Below are 25,797 nucleotides of genomic sequence, written 5' to 3'. Positions count from 1 at the left end.
TAAGGATATGAATAAAAAAGTGGTTAGCAAAGAGCAAGTACATTCTAATCAAAGGAGAAGGTTGTTTTTTACAAATTGTTCAGACTGTATTGAAACAACAGTGCAATTCACTTCTAGATTCAGATATCTACACTGTAAGTATATTTATACATATATAGTCAGTGAAATAGTTTTCTCAGCTACAGTGGGCAGGAGTCAGTTGAAACAGGTGGAGCAAAGGTGAGCTGAACATTCTGCACGTCCATATAATTCATTTTACTGCATATAAGTGTCTTGTGCTATTTGAAATGCCGATGCTGTAGCAGCTACAACAGAAGTTTGTAGACCAGTCACACATTTCATGACATACCATCCAGACCAGTGAGAATATTGCATACTTGGTTATCTTCAGGCATCTAAAAGCTCAGTTATTATCTCATTCCATTTTTAATTTCCAGTATAACAGCACACAGTGCAAAGTCTACCAGTCAGTCAATCAATTGGTAATAAAATACATTGTTATAGTTTGCCTTACGTCCTTTCTCAGGAAGTCAGCTAAACATGACATCCATGCTAAATTTCCTTATCCTCTGAAATATTCTTAAATATACCCTTAATTCTAGAATCTAGAAAGTTCTGAATATTGAAACATAATCCAAACACACACCCACTATTCTTCCAGAATGAAAGATAAATAAATAAATAAATAAATGGTATGTTGACTTGTGGAATCAAACTCCATAACCACAAAGTAGTTATAAAGCAGGTATATTTAATGAGTGATGCGCATACACCCTGGTGCAAGGGGGATAGCTCCACCTCACTTGCACACCATTAGGAGAAAGCGTGCAACAGATATAGGCTGAACTAATTCATAATCAACAGATTGCAGAAATTTGGATAGATATTCATTACATTCCTGAGACCCCATTAGCATGCAGTCCCTCCCCCCTTGCGTGTGTGCAGTGAGTCGTGGCTGTGGTCATGGAATGATGGCTCATCATCTTCCTCATGAAGGCTCATCGTCTTCCTTGATGTAAACTTTCGACCCTGCGGAAGGGACACCCCCCAAACTGTTTCCAGCTTGCCCTGTGGACATCAAATCACCACACTGTTCTTGAGCTGTTCCACCCTTATCTTCATGGACTTAATCCCCTTGTTTTCTCAAACTTAGTGTCTGCAATTCCCCCTCTCTCTGCCCCCCCTTAACATAAACATAAAGATCTGTAACTACCTTTTGCCTTAGTGAAGCCACCTTTCCCTTTCTGTAGCAAAGTGTTCCCTTTTCATCTATTATGGGGTACTTTTTCACTCTTCAATATAGCTCATTCTATTCATATCATTAGAAACATATCTTTAAATATTAAGAAAACGATTTTCTATATTCTTTTCAGACTCTGCTTCTGCTTTTATATGATCAAATACTGCACTGGAAAAAACAGTTATATAAAACTCTGATCATTAATGCAATTTGTAATCAAATTAAGCCTCTTTATAGAAAAAAGTGGCTGCATTTGGATCCAAAGTCAAAATATTATCATTATTTGTTCTTATAACATTTTGCAGCTGAAAGTGAAGCAAAGAACTGGTGACTGAAAGACTGAGACTAAAAAAATTAAAATTGAATATTTTTATTTATTTATTTATTTATTTAATGGGTGTTGAGGGAAACAACCTAAACCTGCTTAGCTGTTTGAAAATAAGTACTCAAATGACACCTACATCTAAAATTTTAAAGTCATAAGGTTTCTAATTGAATGCTAATTTCTAAAATTCTCCAAGTGAAAATTTGTTGTCATGTTAATTTATACCTGTCACTATGAATAATGTTCTCAATCTACCCAGCTTCCTATCTGTAAAACCTTAACAGCTGTCTTGTATATTGTATACAATATAATTTCTAAACATAAATAACTGAAAAAAACAGTACTTCTGTGTGCTCTAAATCACACTGCACATAGAGGAAATCCAGTTGTAATAAATAATTTACTTACCAGAACATCTACTTCTCTAGAAAAAAATAATAAAATAAAGACAGTCTTGTCCATGATTATGACTATTTAATTGCATGTAATAAATATTTCTGCATCACAAGCATGTTATTAATATGTTTAGAGAACATTCCAAGCTTGAATATCATCACTGACCTTGCTTTCTAAGGTTATGTCCAAATAGTGGTATTAGTGTATCAGTTTCATATATTAACACAATCTGCTGAGACTGTAACCTGAAAGTACCTCATTACTCTTGTGCCCCAATCTCTGATATGGTGGTAGTACTTAATAATGAAAGAGTTGCATTGTGCCTGAATATTCTGATCTGCATGATGTAGAGGGGATGGAGTAAGCATGAGGCAGGCTGGAAAGAAGTGTGTGTCATGTAATTCACCTCCCTTGCAATCTATACTCTAAGACAGTGAAGCTGCTTATAGACAGGATTGTAAAACAACTGAGTATACATATACCTCAGACAGCTACATGTGACTGGGAGATATAACATGGGACCTATAAGTGTCATATAGAAGCAACAGCTATAGGCCAGACAGGGTAATCTTTGCCATCTCAGATGACAGTAAACCATTGTCTGCAGTCACTGAGCTTCTTGTAAGTGCAGAAATAGTGTCTAAGAAACCTGTTGATCAAATGGCTGTGTCCAGTTTTACAATGACAAAAATAGCTTTCTAAACTACATTGATTATATTGACTGGTTCTTCACTGACTATAGTGATAGTTTAAACTCCTGAATTAGAAATAAATCCATGCTTGCAGGCTAGATCTGAATCCTTGTATACATTAATTACCCCATGTGGATGATAGAATAATATTGGTCTAGATGGGCCTCCCAAGCTAGTCTCCATAACATGACTTCTTTTTAAAATAGAATAATCTTGTAGATTAGTTGATTAGGAAAAATTTTACCTCTTGACTTGAGTATGTGAGCAATTTTATGGTAAAGAACTGAGGGTCATGGATAAATAGTTCTTTTCATGTTCTTCGACCTCTCACTTCACCTAGAAAACAGACTCATTGAATGATAGTTTGCAGCTTGAATTTTTTGTTTGTTTACTTTTAAAATGGAATAGCAGTAGTGCCCTAAACAATAGTTTGTCCGACCACTACACGCAAACAGAACCAAAGCAGTACATTCATCTTAAGAACCTGCAAAAAAGTAAGTTATAAAACCATTAGCCTTAAAAAAAAAAAAAAAAAAAAAAAAAAAAAGGAAAAAAAAAAGAAAAAAAAAGAAAAAAAAAAGAAAAAAAAAGAAAAAAAAAAAGAAAAAAGAAAAAAAAAAGAAAAAAAAAAAAAAGAAAAAAAAAAAAAAAAAAAAAGAGAGAGAGAGAGAACAAAACCTACCAGAAAAGAAAACAACACAAAACAACCACTTGGCTTTATGTAGTACAAGCAATCTGTGAGTGATAATGAAATGTAGTCTTTTCACTAGCTAGGGTTGTTTTATTCATTACTAATACAGAAAAACCCCAGAACTGTACCCCTCTGTGTCTTGATTCCTGAAATAATGATTTAAAAAATAGTAATTTAAACCATTGTTTTATTTTTGTGTTGCATAGTTATTACAATATATATGTATATATAAACATGCATACATTCTTAAAATGTAGGCTATGCCCCCAGAACAGGTGACTGTGGCTTTTCTAGTGGTATCCCTGGAGAATGTTTATTGGTCTTACACTGCCAATATCTGCAGGCAAAAAAAAAGTTTGTACAGTCAAGGAACAGTCATTTGCACCTACATACATGTGTACGTACAAGAGTACGTCAGCATTTGAAAGAGTAAAAAAAAAGAACACAGAAGAAAATATATGTTCAGAAAGGATCTCTCAGTTATTTAACCAATTGAATTAGTTAAAGCAAGCAAGCAAGAATTATTTGAGAATTCTATTCTTATTTTATAATCATATTAAGAAGGAAAGCCTAGAAGTTAAGCCTTAGTCTGAAATATATGAAAAATGTATATGTAAAATGTAGCTAGACATATTTGAGGGGAAAAATGATTACTAATGAAGTTAATTGACCACTGCAATATAGTGAATGTTAATTCTTTATTCTATGAGATCAGACAGTCTTGAATAAATGCCTTTTGCATTTTCTATTCAGTCACACCAAAGTTGATGGATTTAACTTCTAATGGATGAACCTGAAAAACCTGATGAAATCAAGTTTTTAATTACAAAACTATGCACTGTGGTGCTGTAACTACTGGTTGCTGAAATGTCAGTCTAAACTAACTTCTATAGAGAGATACACTGTCTTTGTTTTACCAGTTTCCTTTTCTTGAACTTTTGTTTTCTTTTTGAGTATTCATACATTGCCCAAGAACTTTCATTATCCTATTAAGAAAACATTCAGAGTTCTTAAGTGCTATAGTACATTTTGATCCTTGACTTGGAGTCAGCTTGTTATTTTCCTCCATTTAGCTCAGGAGCCAAAGATGTAAATGTGAAAGTTTATTCTAAAAGCTCAGGCAAAGTGGATCAGTTAAGTTATCTGAGCTATAAGCCTGCATTTCCCCCCCCCCCCAGTATCTCTTCACAACCTTTTTCTTCTGAAAGCTGTTTCTTTCACTTGATTTTAAAAATAATCAATTTCTTAGATATTTCTGTTTTTTTCTAAACTCAGTGATTGATTTGACTTTGCATTTTTATTTTATGAAATACATGACCGTGCACTTAACACTCAGACAGGTCAGCCAGAGTGAATGACTTTCACAAATACTGCCCTACTGTATTCTCCTTACAAGTCTGCAAACTATGTGAGAATTCTGACTTGAAAATTGCTAAAAATAAAAGAAGAAAGGACTAAAATTTTATACTGATAAAAATATTTAAATTTTCCAAAATAATTAAATTGGGTATTGCTGATTTTGCCCCAGGAGACACTGAAAACATATGAAAACAGCTATGGAAAATCCAAGAAGCAGGCAACTTAACAGAACGTCACAAGCATGAAAGATTCAGTTTGATCAGATAAAAAACTATAGTGAAGATGACACACAGAGAAGCCCTTGGGAGCTCATTCTATAAGTGTACAGGGATACAGCTAAAATTTCCTCAGCTAATTGCACATGCAGAATAACACAGTCATTGAGGTCTGACAGCTATCTAAAAAAGTAAGTTTCATTTTGCTAAAATTATCAAATTCAACAACTTAATTTTTCTAAAAGTTTGCATGCTCTTTGAAAAAATAAGGAATGAAGTAAAAGAGAGAAAAAGAAATGCAAGTTTTATTGCGCATATCACATTTTGAAAGAATTTGTAGATTTTCTTCTGGTAATTTCCCATTCCTCCAGTACATTAACTGATTGATTTTTGCTTAATGATAGTGCAAGATCCTTTGTAATTTAAGGTGGGATTAATATATTTTTTCAGTTCTTGAACATGCTAATGTTTTCTAGGGGAAAAAAATTTCCAAGGAAGTCTCCTTTTGTCTGTCACAGCTATCAGGCTGATTACCAAATCTAACAAATAGTTTCATGACTCTTTTTCTGTCATGCATAAAAGTCAAAATCTTCAAATTGTTTATTGCTGTATCAAATTTAGCTTAAATTTAACAACTAGGTAAAACAAAACCCCAGAACACTGAGGGTAGAACTGATAGATTTCTGGAATTCTCTAGACAAATGATATTGGTTGAGGTAGGACATGTATCAGCAACTAAATTCCAATCGTTTTTTTTTTTTTCTTCTTTATAATTTTACTAATGGTCAACTTTTCCTAATTTATTATATATATATATATATATAATTATTTGATAGTTCTGTGTATTCTGTGGACACCATAGAGTGAATCTGTGCCAAAAAATTTAAACTAAATGGAATGAAATGCTTACCTTTGTTATTACTACATATATTTTACTCATTCTTACTGTCCTAACTATGTATACAGTTTACTAAGTCATGCAGTTTTATCTTCCTCTACACAAAATGCAATGAAAGGGATCATAAATTATTGAAGTCAGTGCTCCTCAATACTCTATATAGTCAATAATTTTTGTTCATTTGTGATTAAAAGTATGAAATTACTGGAAAACAGTTAAATATGTTATGCTATACCACAAGTTTAATGGATGTAGTTACGCTGATTTCAGTATGATCAAGATCAAGGCCATTGCAATACATGAAAATGAAATGTATATTATGCTTGTGCAATATATATTCTGAACTTAATGGATAGTTTTATTGTGCGTTATGCCATCTATCAGCTCTAATTTATCTATCTAGGTACTAAAGGCAATTATTCCCTTTCATGCTATAACCATGCAGAATTTTCTGTTGTAAATTCTGCCTTCCTGCAGTCCTAGCCTATGGCAGCAGGCACCTCTCCCTGGAGATCCAGCTTTGCTAAGATCCACACCATGCCCAGGACAGTAGTGTATGCTGCCCTGATCTTCCAAGAGTGCTAGGGGCAAACAGATCAATATGTCCTATTATCTTTAACACATCTTCCCATATAAAGTAAATAGAAAAAATATATGCAGGGTGCAGTTTCAGCTGTGTAATTGCATTGACTTTTCTGAAACTTTTTAGAAAGCATCCTGGTCTTTAACATAGTTGCACAATTTAATTAAAGTAATTTAAAGGGTAGATCATGAGATATTTCTACTCCAATACAGTCTCCAGGACTTTACAGAGATCATCATTTACTATTTAAAAAAAAAACTTGCAATTCATAAATAGACTTCTTCAATATGTGCAGAGAAAACGTATGCATTTGAGTAAATGGGGTGAAATAATGAGTATTTTTTCTTTATTTTTATAAAGAAAAACATAACTACAACTTATGATTATCTGTTGAATTTTTACTGCAATATTCTTCAGTAATGGTGCTTTATAATATATCAGCCCTAACAATATTCACTAAACACGCACAGCATAAACACCTCGAGTGATGAAAAGAGTAATGAATAAGCTCATAAAGAATCTGATTCAAAATGAATTCTGGAGAAACAAGATATAACTGTGTTTGCTGTCCACATAATACTTTTCCATGAAAAGAAAAGAGTGGCTGTTGTTGACACTTTAAGGACTGTGAGAAATGGGGAAAAAAAGTCCTGCTGGAGAACAGTACAGTAGAACATTGTACTTAGTATAGTATTTGATTCTTATCCTAATACTTGGGTGTTTTCTTTCATTAAAAGATTAATAAAAGCTCAATTATTTGATTTTTTAAATAGCCAAATAATTGCAACTAAGAGAAAAAAATCAAAACAATACTTGAATGTTCCTTGGAGAACTATGTGACGCCTCAGAGCTTAAATAGACCTGTTTGGGATAACCAGCATTTCTTTCATCCTCTCTCTCTTTCTATCTCTTCCTCTCTCTGTTACTGTGTAAGCTTTATTTCAAGTGATATAAATTGGATAAGAAGTAAAACTAGTAAAACTAGTTTTTTCTACCTAAATTGGAATCAAGATATATGATATAAACTTTACATTTCCAATTTATAAAACATCATTCCTTATGAGTGCTATATAAGGCCTTTACCTATCAGTAATACCAGAAGGGGACAGGGATGGAAAAAGAAAATGAAAAAAGAAAAAAAAAAGTAAAACAGCTAAGAGGAATTTGGTCAGTGCATATAACGAGCAATAATATAGGCTTTATTATTAAACACATTAGGATTTGAAATGAGAAAATCATGGTTAGTTTTAACTTGCTTAAACAGCAGATTCAGAAGTGACTGCTGTACAACTCTTCCCTTGAGTATCTTAATCAGTATAGTACAAGAGTCATGCTTGTTCTAGCATAATAAGAATTTGTGCATGCATATGAACATGTGGATGATGATCTTCAGCTGTGGAAGTAAGAAGTATTTTAAATACTTACACCTGATCTTTATAGAAATGTGGCTCTAAGACTTCAAGGTGAAAAAAAAACAAACAAAAAAACAAAAATCAAATAAAAAAACAAAAAAACAAAAAACAAAAAACACACCAATTTAATGATATACATTGATCTTTACTTCAGCTAAAAGCAATGAGATAATAAGTGAAATGATATGGCCAGAATAATACAGAAGAAGGCAATGCACCTCTTACTGTATTAGGATAGTGATAGTGATTAAGAAAGATACATCAATATTCCTAATACTTTATTATCATCAAGATTCACAATTGCTGGGAAGCCCCAATTGCAGCGAGGATTAGGAAAGCCTTTCACAGCAACTGGGAGATCCTACACAGTGCATCCACTCATAGGTGAGGCCTCCAATTTGCTGCAAGAGGGTCCAGCTTTTACATAGTTGAATAAACAAGTTAATGTGACAATTAGGTGGACACAGCTGGTTTCATTCTCCCTTTGGATTCCAACTCAAGCCTGTGCAGGTCTGAGGGATGAACCAAGTAAGTCTGTGTACTACTAGGCATACATTCTCATAACACTTTATCTACGCTACATCTCTTGCTAATGAGATAATTTGTCCAAGATACATATTTCACTAATGATTATACATATTTTGCTAATTATCAGATACTGATAAAATATAACGTTGGGTTGTCAGATTCATCTAGAGATCAACTTCGGTTTGAGGCCTACTCTTCTGGTCTTAGTACTTCAGTCACGTAACTTCTGGATTTAAAATCAAAATTGGCTATGACGTTTCATGTAAACAGTTATCCTGTGCTTTCAATTTGCTCTGAACTGAAAGAATACTTGTGGCTTGTGAAAGACTTCAACAGTTTCCAGCTAAAGACTTTGAGCTGAAAACATCAAGTAGGAAAATAATGTCTTCTGAGATCCTTGAATATGCCTTTGCTCAGACTGAAGATGGAAGATGAGCAAGAGATCAGGATGAGTGAACTAGAAGATTTCAGCATAAGAAATTTATCATCTAATTTTAAAATAAAAAAGATTCTTTTGTTATGGAGCCATTCTATCTATGCCAAGGACTTACATTTTAATTTTGATCATTATCAAGAAACAAAATTAAATCAATGTGGTAACCTTAATACCATTTGAGTTTGCATCTATACCTGTTAAGTAAGTTTATCATGTTCTGTGTAATACACAACACTGGTTATTAGAGGAGGTGAAATCATAGAATCATAGAATGGCTTGGGTTGAAAATGACCACAATGATAATCTAGTTTCAACCTTCCTGCTATGTGCAGGGTCACCAACCACCAGACCAGGCTGCCCAGAGCCACATCCAGCCTGGCCTTGAATAACTCCAGGGATGAGGAATCCACAACCTCCTTGGGAAATGTGTTCCAGTGTGTCACCACCCTCTGAGTGAAATGCTTCCTCCCAGTATCTAACCTAAACCTCCCCTGTCACAGTCTCAGTTTCAGACCATTCCCCTTGTCCTAAAATACTTGAGTGCTAACTCCAGAGAAGTGCTAGAAACGAAAAATGCTGATTTGCAAATGGGAAACTAAATTAGAGCTTCCAACTGAGTCAGCCTTGAAAGAACTAATTAATTGGAAGAAATGTTACGTCAAATTTTCTTAGTGTTTTCCTGAGATGTTTGGAGCTGTGTTAAGGAAAAAAAAAAAAAAAAAAAAAAAAGAGCTAAGAAGTATTAATTCCTGTTTCAGTCTAAAAATATCTGTGATTGTTTACTGCAACAACAGGTTTACTGTGCTCTGCAAATGCAATAGAAACGCAGGTTTCACTTGAAAGTGTTGACATAGATTTTATTGGCCCAGAACAGGCTGTCATTTTTCATTGGTACTTTTTGAAATTCTAAGTGTTTCCAAAACAAACTTTTCAAGGTTTTTGTTGTTGCTGTTTTTTGTGTTTTTTCTGTTTGTTTGTTTTTTGTTTTTTTGTTCTTTGGTTTTCTGTTAAAGTTCCATGTGATTTAAACTAGTTCTTTTTCTGTATGAAGCCCATGCAAATTCTTGGAATCCATAGTCCTGGAATAAAAAGGCTGCCCATTTCAGTTTATTTTATATTGTAGAATGATATGGTACATACTGATAGGGATGTCCTTGGAAAGTGTAAATTGTGTTTGAAATATTAGACTCCTGGAATTCAACATTTGTTCCATCCACAAATTCATTTTATTTTAAATTAGTCTCTTTTCACTAATATTAAGTTATTGTTTTTATGGGCTGAGCTTATCCATTACAAGTATAATACTTATTACAGAGTGTTAAGTGGATTTAAATTACAATTAACTTTAGATGAATTTGATATTTAAGTTAACTTTAAATTCAAATTATATTTTACACATAGCATTATTTTCCACCATTAATTTTGGCAGTAGAAAGCATCCAGTCTACAAGGTTTTTTCACTTCTTAATCTGGGGCTAACATCTCACTAGGCCATAGAATATTGATTCCATCCTCTTGCCCAATGAAACCCTTGGAGTTGCATTAGAATTGAATATGATCCAAGGAATTTAATGGAAAAGGCTTACATGTTAATAAAGTCACAGTGTCGTAATAATAACGTAAGGCAGAGAGATCATTGTGTATCAGGAATTGCTCAGTGCTGAATCTTATAAACACAAGCTGAAGTGTGGTATGCTGTAATAAAGCACACATGGTTAAAATATTCTCACTAGAGACTTCAGTCAATCTTCTCTTATCTCTCCTTATAGTAAGTTATTTTTTGAGCAACATGGTTTCCTGTGTATACAACATGTTTTGAGAAGTGGTGACTGTGAAATACAAGATTCTTGCTGTAATTAAATCATTATTCAACCAAAATCACAATATTATGTTACTTGTACACCATAGGTATATCCTTCTATGCATATCTGGTGTGCAGTACTTGGCTACCTCATTCTTTCCTTTGTCATATGACACCGAACATATTTGTGTGCTGGAACTATTGGAGTTGGTCAGAAAACAGACTAGCAATGTATTGAATAAAGGCAGAGTGCTTAAACATTCTATTCATATGCAAAAGGTTAATTTTGAATAAAATAGAGAGTGGAAGACAGTCACTGATGGATGATGAATTCTTTCTTTGGGTTTAGGGCCATCATGGTGACTTGGTGATGCTGTCTCTTAGTAATCTGTCCCAGTTTTGACTTCCCTACGGTTATCTAAGAAAAGGAAGGTATACAAGTCATAATACAGTGTAGGTTGTGCTTCAAGAATTCTTACTTGTATCTAGGGAACTATTACTGGGGACTGCGAATCTGAAGACCTTTATCTTCTCAATCTGATGCTGGACTGAACAGATTTCAGGTAGCCTTAGATTTTATGGGAGCATAAGCATATCTTGTATTCATTTATTCCCTCCACCCTTCTAAGTGAAGTGTATCACTCTGGTAGTTTTATTCCCCTCAACATTATTCTCTACATCAAGGTCCACTAGAGTCCAAGCTATAAGGGCTACTGAAAAACAAAGTAAGAAAGGGTTGGGGGAAGTACTAGTGTCTGTTCTGTTTGTCACTGAGGAAAATAGTCCAGAATATTTGATAGTAGCATGGATTATTCATAGTTTCTTCCTGTATAAACAAAAACATAAACAAATAAACAAAAAAATAAACAAAAGTGCAAAACAACTTTTAATATATTAATGTACGAGCCCTTTTTGTATTAAGTAATTTTTTTATCATAATAATATAGTGTTAGTTAATTGTGTGGATTAGATTGTAACAATTTAATTTTATACAGAGAAATTGAATAGTTGTCACGGATTACCTAGATTTACCTGTACCCGTGACAGGGCAGCCGCCCCGTAGGGCCTCCCCTCCCTCCCCTCCCGGGGCCCCGGAAAGGAAGGGAAAATAAAACAGTGGCAGCAATCTAAGGAGGAAAACTTATTTTACTAAATATGATATCGGAATACAATAATTGAGGCTAATAAATCGAACAAAACAGAGAGAGAGAGTCCCCAAAAAACCGAGAGGCCTACTGTGAAGTCTAGGCGACACGGCAGGAATGCTTCTCACTCCCTGAGAGTCCGAGAGAGAGAAAGTTCCAGCCTGAGAGCGAGATTATATATGTCCTTCTCCTGTGACTTATCTCTGGCCGCGGCGTCCTCTGGGATATGTAGTTCTTCTCTGAGAGCTGAACACCTGGGATGCTACCATTCTACGGAACTGGAGTATGGATGATCCATACTGCACATGATGTTATGATGTGGAATATTGACAGCAGCACCACAAAACTATGACAATAGTGCTGCCTAATGAGGTGCAAGGATTTCAGGTTAGCTGCTTCCTTTTGAAGGATATAATAATTTGACATATTTATATTTTAAAAACTGGACTACTTTAAACTTATGTACATATATAGAGGGACAATTTGTTATTGTTAAAGTAAGTGAATTAAATTTCTGCAAGACTGTTTCTGTAACTGCCTTACTTGTGTGTGAATTGTTTTTCTTTTCAAGACAAGGAGAAAGCTAAGGCCCCTTTTGTAACAAGTTGTTAATGGGTTTGCAGTTATGGTCAACGGTAATCAATAAAACAGATGTGTTTAAGTCTCTTTTTTGCCCTTTGATGCTCAGACTCTACTATTCCTCACGTGAAATCAATGAAGCATTTCCCATTGATTTACTATACAAGGAAAAAGATCTATCTGAGTGTAAACAAGTGTGGCATCTTGAAGCTATGAGTATGGGAGTGCATGAACTGGATAAGGTGATACTGTAAAAATATATATATATATTTTTTTTCTGTGAGACTTTTTAAAAAAGATGAATAATTAAATATTGTTACAGAACTATGTTTATTAATTAAAGTTTTAATTAAAATTGTATTTTTTTTCCCCATATTGCTGAAATAAGAAATGACAAAGAAAAAAAAAAGGTTTTACTGTTCTTCTCAGGAACATGGTTTGAGCTCAATGAAGTTAGCTAAGTTTCTCTCATTGGTTTTAAAGGTTTCAGATTCATCAGACTTGTGGAATATTCAGAGTTATAAATAGCAGAAGGACTATACAGAGGAAGGAGGTGATGTGTTCAGATATCAGTCTGGATTTTCATCATTATGGTGGTTCCAGCTGAACACTCACTTTAATTAAGCCATAGTACATCTAGCTATCCTCAGTCAGGTGAGCATAAAACTGTAAGTCAATGACAAGATTAAAGAGCAACTTCATTGTTTTGTTTACTAAAAAACTAATTTTTTTCCTTATGGAGAAATTCAGTTCTACATGTTTACCTAATATACACTTTTGTGTCAAACTCTAGTTTTTCAGACTGCCTCCCTGCTGCCATCTGTAACACAGAAACAACATATAATGGAATATTGTTGGGAAGGTTCAACCTCTACTGCTATACCACCAACATCTGCCTCTGACTTTGTGTGCCAACATAATAAAGCAGGAGGCATTATGTTCAGAGTAGCTGTCATAATTTTGAAATGGTTGATCTCTATTTAGTAACTTTGTAATACTTCCTAAATTATGGAATTAACTATTATTAATTTCTTTACTCACAGTATCTCACAGTATGTGAATCATACAGAATAAAAACTAATGAAAAACATACTTTGTGAGATTTAAGTACAGAAACTTAAAACATCTAAAAATCTAATAATAGAAAGTAGCAACTCTCAGCTTCTTTTATAACAAATAACAGAAATAGGAAATAGCAAACTATGAACAGAGAGTGGTGGGACATCTGTCTTGTAAGAAGTAAATTGCCATCTCCAAATTCAAATTTATTTCCATTCTCTATAAACAATAGGAATAATAATAGAAAAAAGTAAGTTAGAATGAGTGATAATATTATCCACTTGCAAAGATTTATTTTTTTAGCAAACTTTGGTGATTTCAAGAACAAATAAGACAACATAAGCATGAAGCATTAAAGTGATTAACTGGATAAGGTTGGAAGGATTTGTTGCCAAAGACAATATAGTCTTTACTTGTATCTTGTGTCAGGTCTTCTTTTATTTATTCTGAGGCTAGTTGCTGAGTGATAGCAAACTGCCTTAGCAAGAGACTCTGACTAATGCTGAAAGCTGAATACACAAGGTTTGAGGTGATAGACTCTAGTTCCTGTCTTAGAAAAGCAGGAATTTATATTTCTTTAAAATGTAGCTTTGAAAAAAAAGACAATTAATAGATTCTTAAGGAACATGAATAACCTTTGTTGGTATTCTGATTCTTGTTGACTTTAAGGTTGTGGGTGGTATAGCTCATGGAAAGCTCATTGCTTAACCTGTGTTCAAGCTAAAGAAATATAACAGAGAGGTGGAAAAGAGATGACAAGCTAGGTAAAATAATCTACAGATAACAAAAATGGCAGGAATCAGAAATTATGTGCAGTACTTTAGATGGGATTGACATGATACTGAGGTCAGACACTAGTATCTTTTTATCTATATTCCCTAGTGGTCTGATTTACTATATGCCAAAATGCACCTAACAGACAAAAGAAAAACAAATAAAAAACAAATATATGTTTTTTCCCATCATTTAGTGATGAAGGAAATTGCTTACATTACCATAAGTTAAAAAAAAAAACAACAAAAAAAAACATATATATATATTAAAAAAAAAAAAAAAAAAAAAAAAAAAAAAAGGAAGGTTATCAGTTTTTCTTTTACTTGTAGCATTTCAATATTTCACCAAAGAATAGATTTAGAGAAAGAGCTGGGTTGAGGTAGGGCTATGAGAGAACTTTTCCTATACTGTTTGAAGTCTTATGTCACAAATAATAGTGGAATAAATTCGCTGAGTAAGCAAAAGGCAAAAGAGAGCATTTTTTGTTTTTGCAATGTTTGTGCCTAGAAAAGGAACTGGGCTTGATTTCTGTCACAATTCAAGTGTCATTTGTTATAAGTGAAAGATTCTTCATTTATAGTTAGTTCACTATTTATAGTGGACAAACAAAATAGTCAGTTATGTCTAAAATGCCAGTTAATAAATGAAGGAATATTGTGAACAAGATCCTCTATCCTACCCTTAAACCGACCATTATCCCAGTTCATGGCCTTCTGAATCCTCTCTCTGTATGTCATTTTTCTTGATTTGTTGTTAAGAAATTCTTAAAATGTTTCAGGCCTAGAGATGGGTGTTATGGCAAATCAGCAATTCACGACTGCAAGAATCTCCTTTTACATCTATAGAATTAGGTTCTGACTTGTATGAGCACAGTTGCAGGTCATGCAAAAAAAATAAGAAGCAAGATTATGTGAACCGGTACAATTTGTTACATTTGTGGAACAGAATAATACAAACGGCATGTGGAAGTCACTGAAGTACCTGTAGGCATATCTAAGTAGAAAGGTTTGTAGAGCAGCTGCAGCACAAAGCTAAGGCTAATTCCAGGTCTTGGAGTAAGCTGTAGCCAGACAAGTCTAGAGTATTCTAATAATGGATTTGATTTGTATTCCTTGTATCCTTTCTGAGGAGAATACAAGGGAAATTAGAGATGGAGCCAAAGAAGCTAAAAATTGGTACAAATAGAAAGAAAAAATAGCATTTATTTAAGCAAAGCAGATTTAGTAAAGATCTCCTGAAGTTCAGCTAAGCTAATATTTCAGTGATACCAGATTACATTTAATGGCATTAACGAGAAGATAAAGGATTTACTTATTTTACATTATGTAATGGACAAGTATGAACACAATGGATGAGATTTGTAAATGTAAGTACTGTTTTTATTAATGAATTAGTGGAAGGGCTGGATTTGCTTTTTATTCATCCTAATATGAGGCTGTGAAAGTTGTGCTGTGTGAGATTGATATTCAACATGCTTACCTGACAACATTCTTGGAACTCTTTCACTCCTTAATGTCTTAGTGTTTTCTTCCAAAAATCTCTTGAGCAAAATACTAAGGTTTGAACTGTGGGGGAGGGGGGGGGGGGGTTGTTCCACTGTTCCACTACCTTATGTAATGTTCAACGGATGCATTTATTTTGTTAGTCATTTCATGAAAGATTGCAGAAGTAATACCTACATTTCATATTTGGAAAATAAATAAATAAATGAAATCCATGTGCACAATATGAATAAGTTCATAAAAGGCAAATATTATAAATGAAAAAGAGATTTATATGTGCTTTTGTGAGACTACAGATCTGTGAGATCTGTGAAGGGCATTTCGTGGGTTTGAGAAACAAACAAGTTCAGCAGTCATCTGAATGAGAATTTAGAAGAATCCTGATGAGAAGTAAACTGAATCTTCCTTCTCCTCTGCTGACTTAGCTTCTCAGAACTGCTTCTGGATGAGTCCATATACCTTTATTTCTCTTGAACTGGTAGTCATTCTCCTTATCTTTTGAAGACCTCTAATTTCACCTTTTTAAAAAATGGACCTAAAACATTTTTTAACTGCTAGTACTGAGGATAGAATTCCTGTGGCAATTGCAATTTTTACTTGATTCCCTAAAGGAGGAAAATACCTACAGAAGCAACCTTGTCAGATGTTCTACAATATTTTATCATTTCTATTGCATTCCTTTAGGGTCAAGATTGGAACAGCTGATGTGCCCACTTTGTTCTAACCAAACTTCTGCCAGATGTTTCTTTAAGATGGTTTTCACTTGCATGTTTAACCTGCATTCCTTGTTCCTGCTTCACTTGTTTCTGGACAGGGAATTCACATAACAGGTGCAACACTAACTCTTTAGCAAGTAAATCAAATCTGGCCTTACAGAACTGTCTTGAAATGTGTTTCTAGCAGCAAACAGCTAACGTATAAGTCTGTCATGTGTATACAGTATTGGTTTATGAAAGCAAGTAGGAAAAAGAAAGAAATAGAAGCCTAGAACATCTTTCCTTCCTAAAGAAAAAATAAATTTAAAAAGGCAAATCATAACATGACTCAACATAGATATTTTTTTGCTGTATCTTGGCAGATAGCTAAAACACTTTGCTCCCTAAGAGATCAGCATTTCTAATGGTATGTCACTTTGAATAGGTGATTCATAGATTTAGGATGACAAAACTGGTTTAATCTAAACTTATAACGTCATGCAAAGCTGAAATGCATGACAGGTCGGTTACTAAGTATCTTTAAAATCTGAGTGATTTACTCTGCATAAATATTATTTTATCAGTAGTTCTCTTTGCATTAAATGATGATTATTCGTATGAATATATACATATAAATGATTGTACATGCCACATAAACTTGAGTGCACATCAGAATGCACGTATGCACAAATCTCTTCTAGGAAGACATATATGTAAGCCATGTTAAATTGGTAATGGTTGCACTGCAATCTGTTAAGTATTTATAGACTTAATTCATATCATTTTTTTTCTTTTTCATGAGATTGATGTAAAGCTAACAGATTCACAGTTCCTTTAGACAACCAATTTGCCTTTTAAAATACTGGCGAGAACAGTTTGTTTAAATTCCCCAGACCCTACGCTGTAGTCTGAGATTTTTTAAAGAATCATCATCAGTCATCCAAACTGCAACTTGATCTATTACTTCAGTGTTCTTCCTTGAAAGTTATTCTGATTACCTTGTGTATATATTCTGACATAACTACAACAGTCCTGTAGTTTATGCTGTGGTAAAATTCAGTGCTCATATTTTACCATTTAAAAATAATATCTAAATCAGATTTCAAACATTTAACTGTTGCCATTTACCATTATCATATTCAGTAATGGGATATAAACCATTTTCTTATCATTTACAGCAGAATATTTCACCTCACTTTGTTTTGAATGCAAAAATGCTCTTATACTGTTTTGTCATGCTGTATTATGATTTGTTGATGAATTTGCTATCTGTATCAACTTTTGGTCAAATGTCAACATCTGAATAATTTTTGTGTAGTACTTTTTAGCCTTTCTTATTTGTCTTAGAAGTTTTAGTGTTTAGATTCCTTTATCTTTTTATAAATTTTTTTATCTTTAAAAAAAATATATATATATATTTATTTATTTAATTCAAGTTGCAAATGGCTGAGAATGACACATTGTTGTCATCTTTTCCACTTTTCCTTGTAAAACACCATCGGCATCTCCTTGTTGTCCCCTACTATAGGCAGGGACACTTCCCACTAGACCAGTTTGCTCAAAGCCCCATCCAGCCCAGCCTTGTATTTCTTCCAGGATTCTTCCACATCATTTTTTCCTTAGTTGTGGTAGTTGTTTGTAGTGAGGAGCTTGTCTGGCTGCCTTACTCAGCTCTGACAACTTACCTGTTATGCTTTCTTTTTCCTCCTCTGCCTGCAAAATCGTGAACTGGTTCTGCAGAGGCACCTCAGGCTTTGAGGCAGGCTCCTTCCTCCTGCTAGTTCTTCTCATGGCAATTAACCACTTACCATCATTCTTGTCTTCCCCTCTAAATGCATGTGCTCCACCAGTGGTGGAGCCTGGTGCTGTTTGGCCCCAGATTGTGTATTCAGTGCAGGTTGCACATGAGCCCAGCTGTCTATATTTCTTCCTCCCAGATATTACACAGTATTTTGTGTATCAGACACCTGTTGCAAGAGGTCCTCCACCCAAGCACATATTAGTCAGGTGAGTTTGCCATGTGAAGATACTGGATAGAATCCAATGAATGCCAGCTAACATGATGAAGGGAGCAAAAGATCACTCCTTTAAGGAACAGCTGAGAGAATTGGGACTGTTCAGCCTGGAGAAAGGAGGGCTTAATGGGAGATCTCATCAATTTATATAAATACCCAAAAGGAAGGTGAAAAGAGAAGGCTCTTTTCAGTGGTAGTCAGTGACAGGATATAAGGCAATGGTGTGACAGTCTAAAGGGTTACCTGCAGGTGCACAGAGACAGTAACACTGGTTTTGTAGGATTCAGTAGCATACAAGAACATAGAAGCTTTATTCTATAAAATTTATATTTATAACAAATTACCATGTATTACCATTAGCAGGTGTACTTTATGTAGTAAGAGAAATATATACAGACATTAAAAACAATAGATAATACCAGGAAAGCAAATATATTTAATAGATTTGCAGTAGATATTGCAAGTAGCAATAATTATTTGTAGCGGGAATCAAAGGTATTAGAAAGGCAATTAGATATAGTAAAAATCAATAATGTAGCAGCAAACATATGTTGTTATAATAGCTTCAGTAAACATGTCAATATACAGACAGTGACTATGCTTATTATGGACAGTGAAGTTGTCAATAGTATAACAACAATACTTTATATTTGTCAAGGCTATATGAACACCTTCGTCTCTCTGCTAGCCACTGCTGTTTTGATGCAATCCATGATACAGTTGGCCTGCCAGGCTGCAAGCACACACTGCTGGCTCATAGTCCTGCTGTTCTGGAGCAGGAGGGTTGGATAAGGTGGCCTCCAGAGGTACTTTCCAACATCAATCATTCTGTGACTGTGAAAATAATGAATTACATCTTTACAACATCTGAAGTTTTGTTAAAACTTGCTTTCAGTTTATCCAATTGTAAGAGGATGCTCCACAGCAATATTTTCTATTCACTGAAAACTGAGATCTTTCTTTCCTCAAAGCAAGTGTTCTATGCTGTTCTACAGTTTGCTTTCTTTAACATTGTTCTCACCTTAATAACAGCCAGTAATTCTCACATTAAACTTACTAGTACGGAATTCATGAACATTTTTCAAAACTTGTATGTTTTTCTCTAATCCATAACCTGAGATTGAGTAACATATTTAGTATAGCAGTATTTCTGGATGTTTCTAAGTGTACAGGTCATGTGCTTCTGAAGTTAGAGAATGGAATTTTTGGAAAAAAATAAGTTCTTTCTTATAATAGGCTAGCTTAGATGAGATTTCCAAAAATACCTTTTCCTTATAAAATATAAATAAAAATATGTCATGGGTTGACCGAAAATCTACCTGCGCCCGTGACAGGGGGGCAGCTGGCCCGCAGGGCCACTGGCCCAAAAAGGAAAAGGGAAAAAGGGAAAAGGAAAACAGCGGCAACGATCTAAGGAGGCACACTTATTTACTAAATACTATATCAAAATACAGGATAACACAATATAATACAATATAATTGAAATTAAGGCTAACAAATCAAGTAAAATAGGAGAGAGTGAGTCCCAGAACTGAGAGGCCTACTGCAGCTCTAGGTGAAATGGCTGGAATGCTCCCACACACTCCCCCCTGGCTCCGAGGATTCAAGAGAACAAATCCAGCCCTGAAGTGAGATTATATAGTGTCCTTGTCCCGTGACTTATCCCTGACAGTGATGTCCTCTGGGATATGTAGTTTTCTTCTGTGAGCTGCACATTTGGTAAAATTATCCATGCTTTACATGATGTTATGATGAGGAATACTGATAGCAAAATTGCAAAACCATGACAAAAAATAAAATATAAAATAAAATATTTATTCTTTATGATCTTTCCAGGAAATTAACAATAGGTTGATAACTGAAAAAGCAATATTTTAATAGGATTAATAATATAATATAATATAATATAATATAATATAATATAATATAATATAATATAATATAATATAATATAATATAATATAATATAATATAATATAATATAATATAATATAATATAATATAATATAATATAATATAATATAATATAATATAATATAATATAATATAATATAACATAACATAATATAATATAATAATTTTCATAGTAATTTAAATGGGTTTTTGTTGTTGTTGTTTTGTTTTGTTTTGTTTTGTTTTCCTATGCAAAGCTGATGTTTCTTGTAGTGTCAGTATATTTTGCTAAATCCACACTTATTGTAACCATATCCATAAAATGCAGTTGTTAGCTCCAGTCATAACAGCACAACTATCATACTGTGATACATACTCTCAGTATGTACTCAGTACTCATACTCTTTCAAGCCAAGCTGTAATATCTGTACAGCATTGTTGCAAGATCTCTGAGCAACGTGGTAGATCTGTATAGCACAAGGCTATGCAGAACTGTATGGAAACAGTAGTTTAGTTCCCAGATCAGCGTAGCTAGTATCTGCTTTTCTAATGCTGATATGGATAGCTAATAACATGCTAAGTAACATGTGCCAGCAAATCTTACACCAAATAAATAAACAAATAAATAAAACTCACCATGACATTTTAAATCTATCAATTCTTCAGATTCTTTTTTTAGTGTGACTTGTTCTTGTAAGAATTTGATATCAGGGAATGACTAGAAATTGTGTGAACACACCTAAATATTCCACACCTAATATTCCATTTATTTGTATTGGGTCAGACAAGAAGAAAAAGGTTCTGTCACCCAGAACTTAAACTACTTACTAGCCAACATTTAAAAATAAAAATAAAATAATAATAATAATAATAAAAATCAACTGCATATACCTACTGCAGATACTATAGGAAACAATGAACAGAAAGGACAGCGACCTCAATGACTTCAGGACTACTATGTTTTTCTGGAAATGGAAAATGCTGTTTCTTGACTGAAATACACCAGGCCATATCAAAACAGGGATCTTGAAAGAAAAGATGAACTTTCTTTTGGTTTGAGAGAAGAATCCTGAGCTGATGCTGTAACTCATAGATTTTAAGTTCTCGAACCTTAAACAAAGTACATAAACTGTGAATAGTTACATATTCTAACGGGTGATCCAAGACAGCCAGCATGGCTTCAAGATGTTAAGGTCATGCCTAAGCAATCTGGTGGCCTTCTATGATAGCAATGGTGCACAAAGGAAAGAGGACCAATGTCATTTACCTGGACTTGTGCAAGGTGTTTGACATGGTCCCCCACCACATCCTTATCTCCAAATTGGAGAGATGTGGATTTGGTGTCTGAAAGACTTGGTGGATAAGGAATTGATTGAAACGCTTCAGACAAAGAGTGGTGATCAATGGTTCTACGTCTAGATGAAGTATGATAATGAGTGATGTCCCCCAGGGCTCTGTCTTGGGACTGGTTCTCTTCAACATGTTCATTACACTGATGGAATTCAGTGCACCCTCTGAACATTTGCAGATGGCACCAAGCTGAGTGGTGTAGTTGACACAGTGAAATGAAGGAATGCCATTCAGAGGGACCTCAGCAGACTTGAAAAGTAGACTTGGGTGAAATTAATGAGGTTCAACACAGCAAAGTGCAAGGTTTTGCACTTGGGCTAGTGTAATCCCAGGCATATATACTGACTGGGAGGAATAGATCTTGTGAGTAGACCCGCAGAGAAGGACCTGAGTCCTGGTGGATAAAAAATTTAACATGAGCCAGCAGTGTGCTCTTCTAGCTTGGAAAGCAAATGGTATCCTGGGCTCCATCAGAAGAAGGGTGGCCAGCAGGGTGAGAGGTAATTGTCCCTCTCTACTCTGCCCTTGTGAGGCCCCATCTGGATTAGTGTGTCCAGGCCTGGGGACCAAAATACAGGAAAGACAGGGAGCTGTTGGATTAGGTCCAGAGGAGGGCCACAAAGATCATCAGAGGGCTGGAGAACCTCCTCAGTGAGGATAGGCTGAAGGAACTGAGCTTGTTCATCCTGGAGAAGACTGCAGGGTGATCTCATTGCAGCCTTCCAGTACCAAAATGGAGCCTACAAACGTGAGGGGAGTCAACTCTTGACAAGGGTAGTTAATGGCAGGACAAGGGAAAATGGTTTTAAGTTGAAGGAGGGAAGATTTAGAATGGATATTGGGGGAACATTCTTTACTATGAGAGTGGTGAGGTGCTGGAACAGGCTATCCAGAGAGGTTATGGATGGAAGTGTCAAAGCCACCTCATCCCTTGAGGTGTTCAAAGCCAGGTTGGATGGCGCCCTGGGCAGTCTGGTCTAATATTAGATATGGAGGTTGGTGGTCCTGCCTGCAGCATTGGGGTTGGAGCTTTGTGATCCTTGAGGTCCCTTCCAATCCAAGTCATTCTATGATTCTATGATTTCATGATTCTCTAGAATGAGCTTTGCTATATGCAGCACAGAGACTGCAGAAGTGCCTCAAAGTATCTAGAGCAGATTATGTGGGCTAATAGACCTCTGTTTTCAGACGTACCTGTTTTCAGTCTACTCCTTTTAGCCTGGGGGCCAAAATTTATGGTTTGAAAGGTTTACCTAGATATGACGTTTATTCTGTTGTTCAAGTCAAGAAAGAGAAATGGTTCTTTCTTTTATCTAAAACAACTAGACAACTCTGCCTCTGTGGAGATCTCCTGTGAGGTTCATCAGACAAAGCTATTGTTTAATCTTCTGGATCACAGAATGAATTGCAAACTGGAAAGATGAAAAGATACCATTAGCCTATCTGCATTTTTGTCTTATGCATTTTAATAGAACTGGTCATTTTTGCATACTCTAGCATGAAAACTCTGGTATGTGACTATACTTTCAAAACCATGAATATTAATGCTTTTGTCCAGAGTTATGTGGATACCTTTCAGAGCTTGTGGTTAATAAATAATTCTCAAAACATCGTCATATTCTCAGTCTTAGATTTTCCAGGATTTAATGGAAGAGAAGATCCTGATGTGGAATGTTTTTCTTGAGAATTATTCTTTATAACCTGTATGGCTAGGCTTGCAATAATTTAGTATTGTAAATTCCTGAAAATTATTTAAACTGTACATGAATTCACCATAAGTCTTCAGCAATTTTTGTATTCTGTGCTATAGCAACTTTCAAGTACTATGGAAAATCCCTAAACAAAAGTAAAGTCAGTGCTTATATATCTGACCTGAAAATGAATCATGATAGATGTTAGTACATGGCTATAACTAAATCTGAAATATGCTATGACTTGCAGTATGAATTTTGCTTTTCTGAGATAAACCAGTTAACTCACTGACATTTGTCAAGAATGAATATTGTCCTAGGAGCAATAGTTTTTCATAAATCTTGTCTGAGTTCTGTTAAGTAGCCATTGGATAGCTTCCAGCCATCTGGCCAGCATCTTAGTATCGATGAAGGAATAATTCATTGTGACTGTGGGAGAATAGCTAGTCAGGAAAAGTAGTATTAAATATTTTAAGTATTGTGAAAGATGGGGTGTAAAAAAAAAAAAGTCTTTCAGTGAACAAAAATATATTTTAGCATCAAAGAAACTTGTCAAGCTTTTCTTTTTTCCTATTAGAAATATCACAGATGTTCTTCAAATAAAACTTTTTTTTTTCTTTTTTTTCTTTTTTTTTTTTTTTTTCAGTTCCTAATTGTGGAAGAGCTAATTACATATAATGTATTAAAGATGATAAGCAATCTGGGAGATCTTCTCATTGCCTACTAATATTAAGTTCTAAAGGAATAGGAGTCTTCTAATGCTAGTAGATTGTTCTAGTATTTTAAAATATATCATATTGGAGTGGTATAGAACTTAGCCAGTTGCAGTGTGGAATTTAATTTGTGAAAATCAAGAATGCTCTTTCAAAGTATTCATTCAGTCATGATACTAATTTATTTTTTATAAAAACATTCTCAGAATTCCTAACCTGAAAGGGTAGTGCCATTCAGTGATCTGGACAGCGAGAGAAAATATTCTAGGTTTACATAGAATCACTGAGGTTTGAAAAGACCTTAAGATCAAGTTCAACCACCACCTAACTCTACAAGCCTATTGCTAAACCCAATTTTCAATTTGTTCTCATTGCCCCTCCATTTGGGTGACTGTAGAATAGCTGAATCACGAAGGCTAAAAAAGACCATCTAGTACAACCATCAACCTACCTCTAATATTACCCAATAAACCATGTCCCTTAGTACTACATCTGCTCTCTCCCTAAACACCTCTAGGGATGGTGACACAATCACCTTGTGCCATTCCAGCATCTGACCACCCTTTCAGAGAAGTCTTTCCTAATATCTAAACTTAAACCTCGCCTGGCCCAACTTGAGGCCATTTACACAGATTCACAGATTCACAGAATTTTAGGGGTTGGAAGGGACCTCTAGAGATCATCGAGTCCAACCCCCCTGCCAAAGCAGGCTCCCTACACCACGTCGCACAGGTAGGCGTCCAGGCGTGTCTTGAATATCTCCAGAGAAGGAGACTCCACCACCTCCCTGGGCAGCCTGTTCCAGTGCTCCGTCACCCTCACCGTAAAGAAGTTCTTGCGCACATTTGTGCGGAACTTCCTATGCTGGAGTTTCAGCCCGTTGCCCCTAGTCCTGTCCCCACGCACTACTGAAAAGAGACCAGCCTCGCCACTATAGCTCCCACACCCCAGGTATTTATAAACCTGGGGTGTGGGAGCTATAGTGGCGAGGCTGGTCTCTTTTCAGTAGTCCTATCACTAGTTACCAGGGACAAGAGGCCCCCACCTCACCACAACCTCCGTTCAGTTAGTGGTAGAGTGATAAGGTCTCCCCTGAGCCTCCTCTTCTCCTAAATAAACTCAGTTCCCTCAACTGCTCCTCATAAGGCCTGTGCTCCACACCCCTCAGCAGCTTCACTGTCCTTCTCTGGACACATTCTGGGGGCTTGATGTCTTTCATGTAGTGAGAGGCCCAAAAATGAACACAGTACTCAATGTGAGACCTCATCAGTGCTGAGTACAGAGGGATGATCACTTCCCTGTTCCTTCTGGCAACACTATTTCTGATACAAGCCAGGATGCCATTGGCCTCAGCCACCTGGGCACACTGCTGGCTCATGTTCAGCTAAGTTCCAACCAGCACCCCCAGGTTTCCATTCTCCATGCAGCTTTCAGGCCACTGTGACAAAGGCCTGTAGCGCTGTCTAGGATTATTGTGGCCAAAGTGCAGGACCCAACACTTGGTCTTGTTGAACCATTGGCCACAGCTCAGCTATCCAGTCAGTCCAGCCTCTGTAGGGCCTTCCTACCCCCAGGCAGATTGACTCTTCTGCCCAACTTGGTGTCATCTACAGACTTATTGAGGGTGTGCTCAGTTCCCTCATCCAGGTCATCAAGAAAGATATTGAACAGGTCAGACCCCATTGTGGACCCCTGGGGAACACCATTCATGACTGAGTGTAATTTAACTCCATTCACCACTGGACCTGGCCCTCCATCCAGTTCTTTACCCAGCAAAGAATGTGCCTGTCAAAGCCATGAGCTGC

General features: G+C 35.4%; 1 protein-coding gene across 1 annotated transcript in view; it reads left to right on the top strand.

Moving 5' to 3' along the window:
* The window catches only part of GPC5 (glypican 5), a 532,643-nt gene that overhangs the window by 195,376 nt on the left and 311,470 nt on the right, over positions 1-25,797 (top strand). The gene's annotated exons all lie outside the window — the stretch shown is intronic.

This window comes from Excalfactoria chinensis, chromosome 1, assembly GCF_039878825.1.
Source record: "Excalfactoria chinensis isolate bCotChi1 chromosome 1, bCotChi1.hap2, whole genome shotgun sequence".
Lineage (NCBI taxonomy): Eukaryota > Metazoa > Chordata > Aves > Galliformes > Phasianidae > Excalfactoria > Excalfactoria chinensis.
The sequence above is the reverse complement of the archived record's forward strand: the minus strand, read 5'-3'. Positions and strand labels throughout refer to the sequence as shown.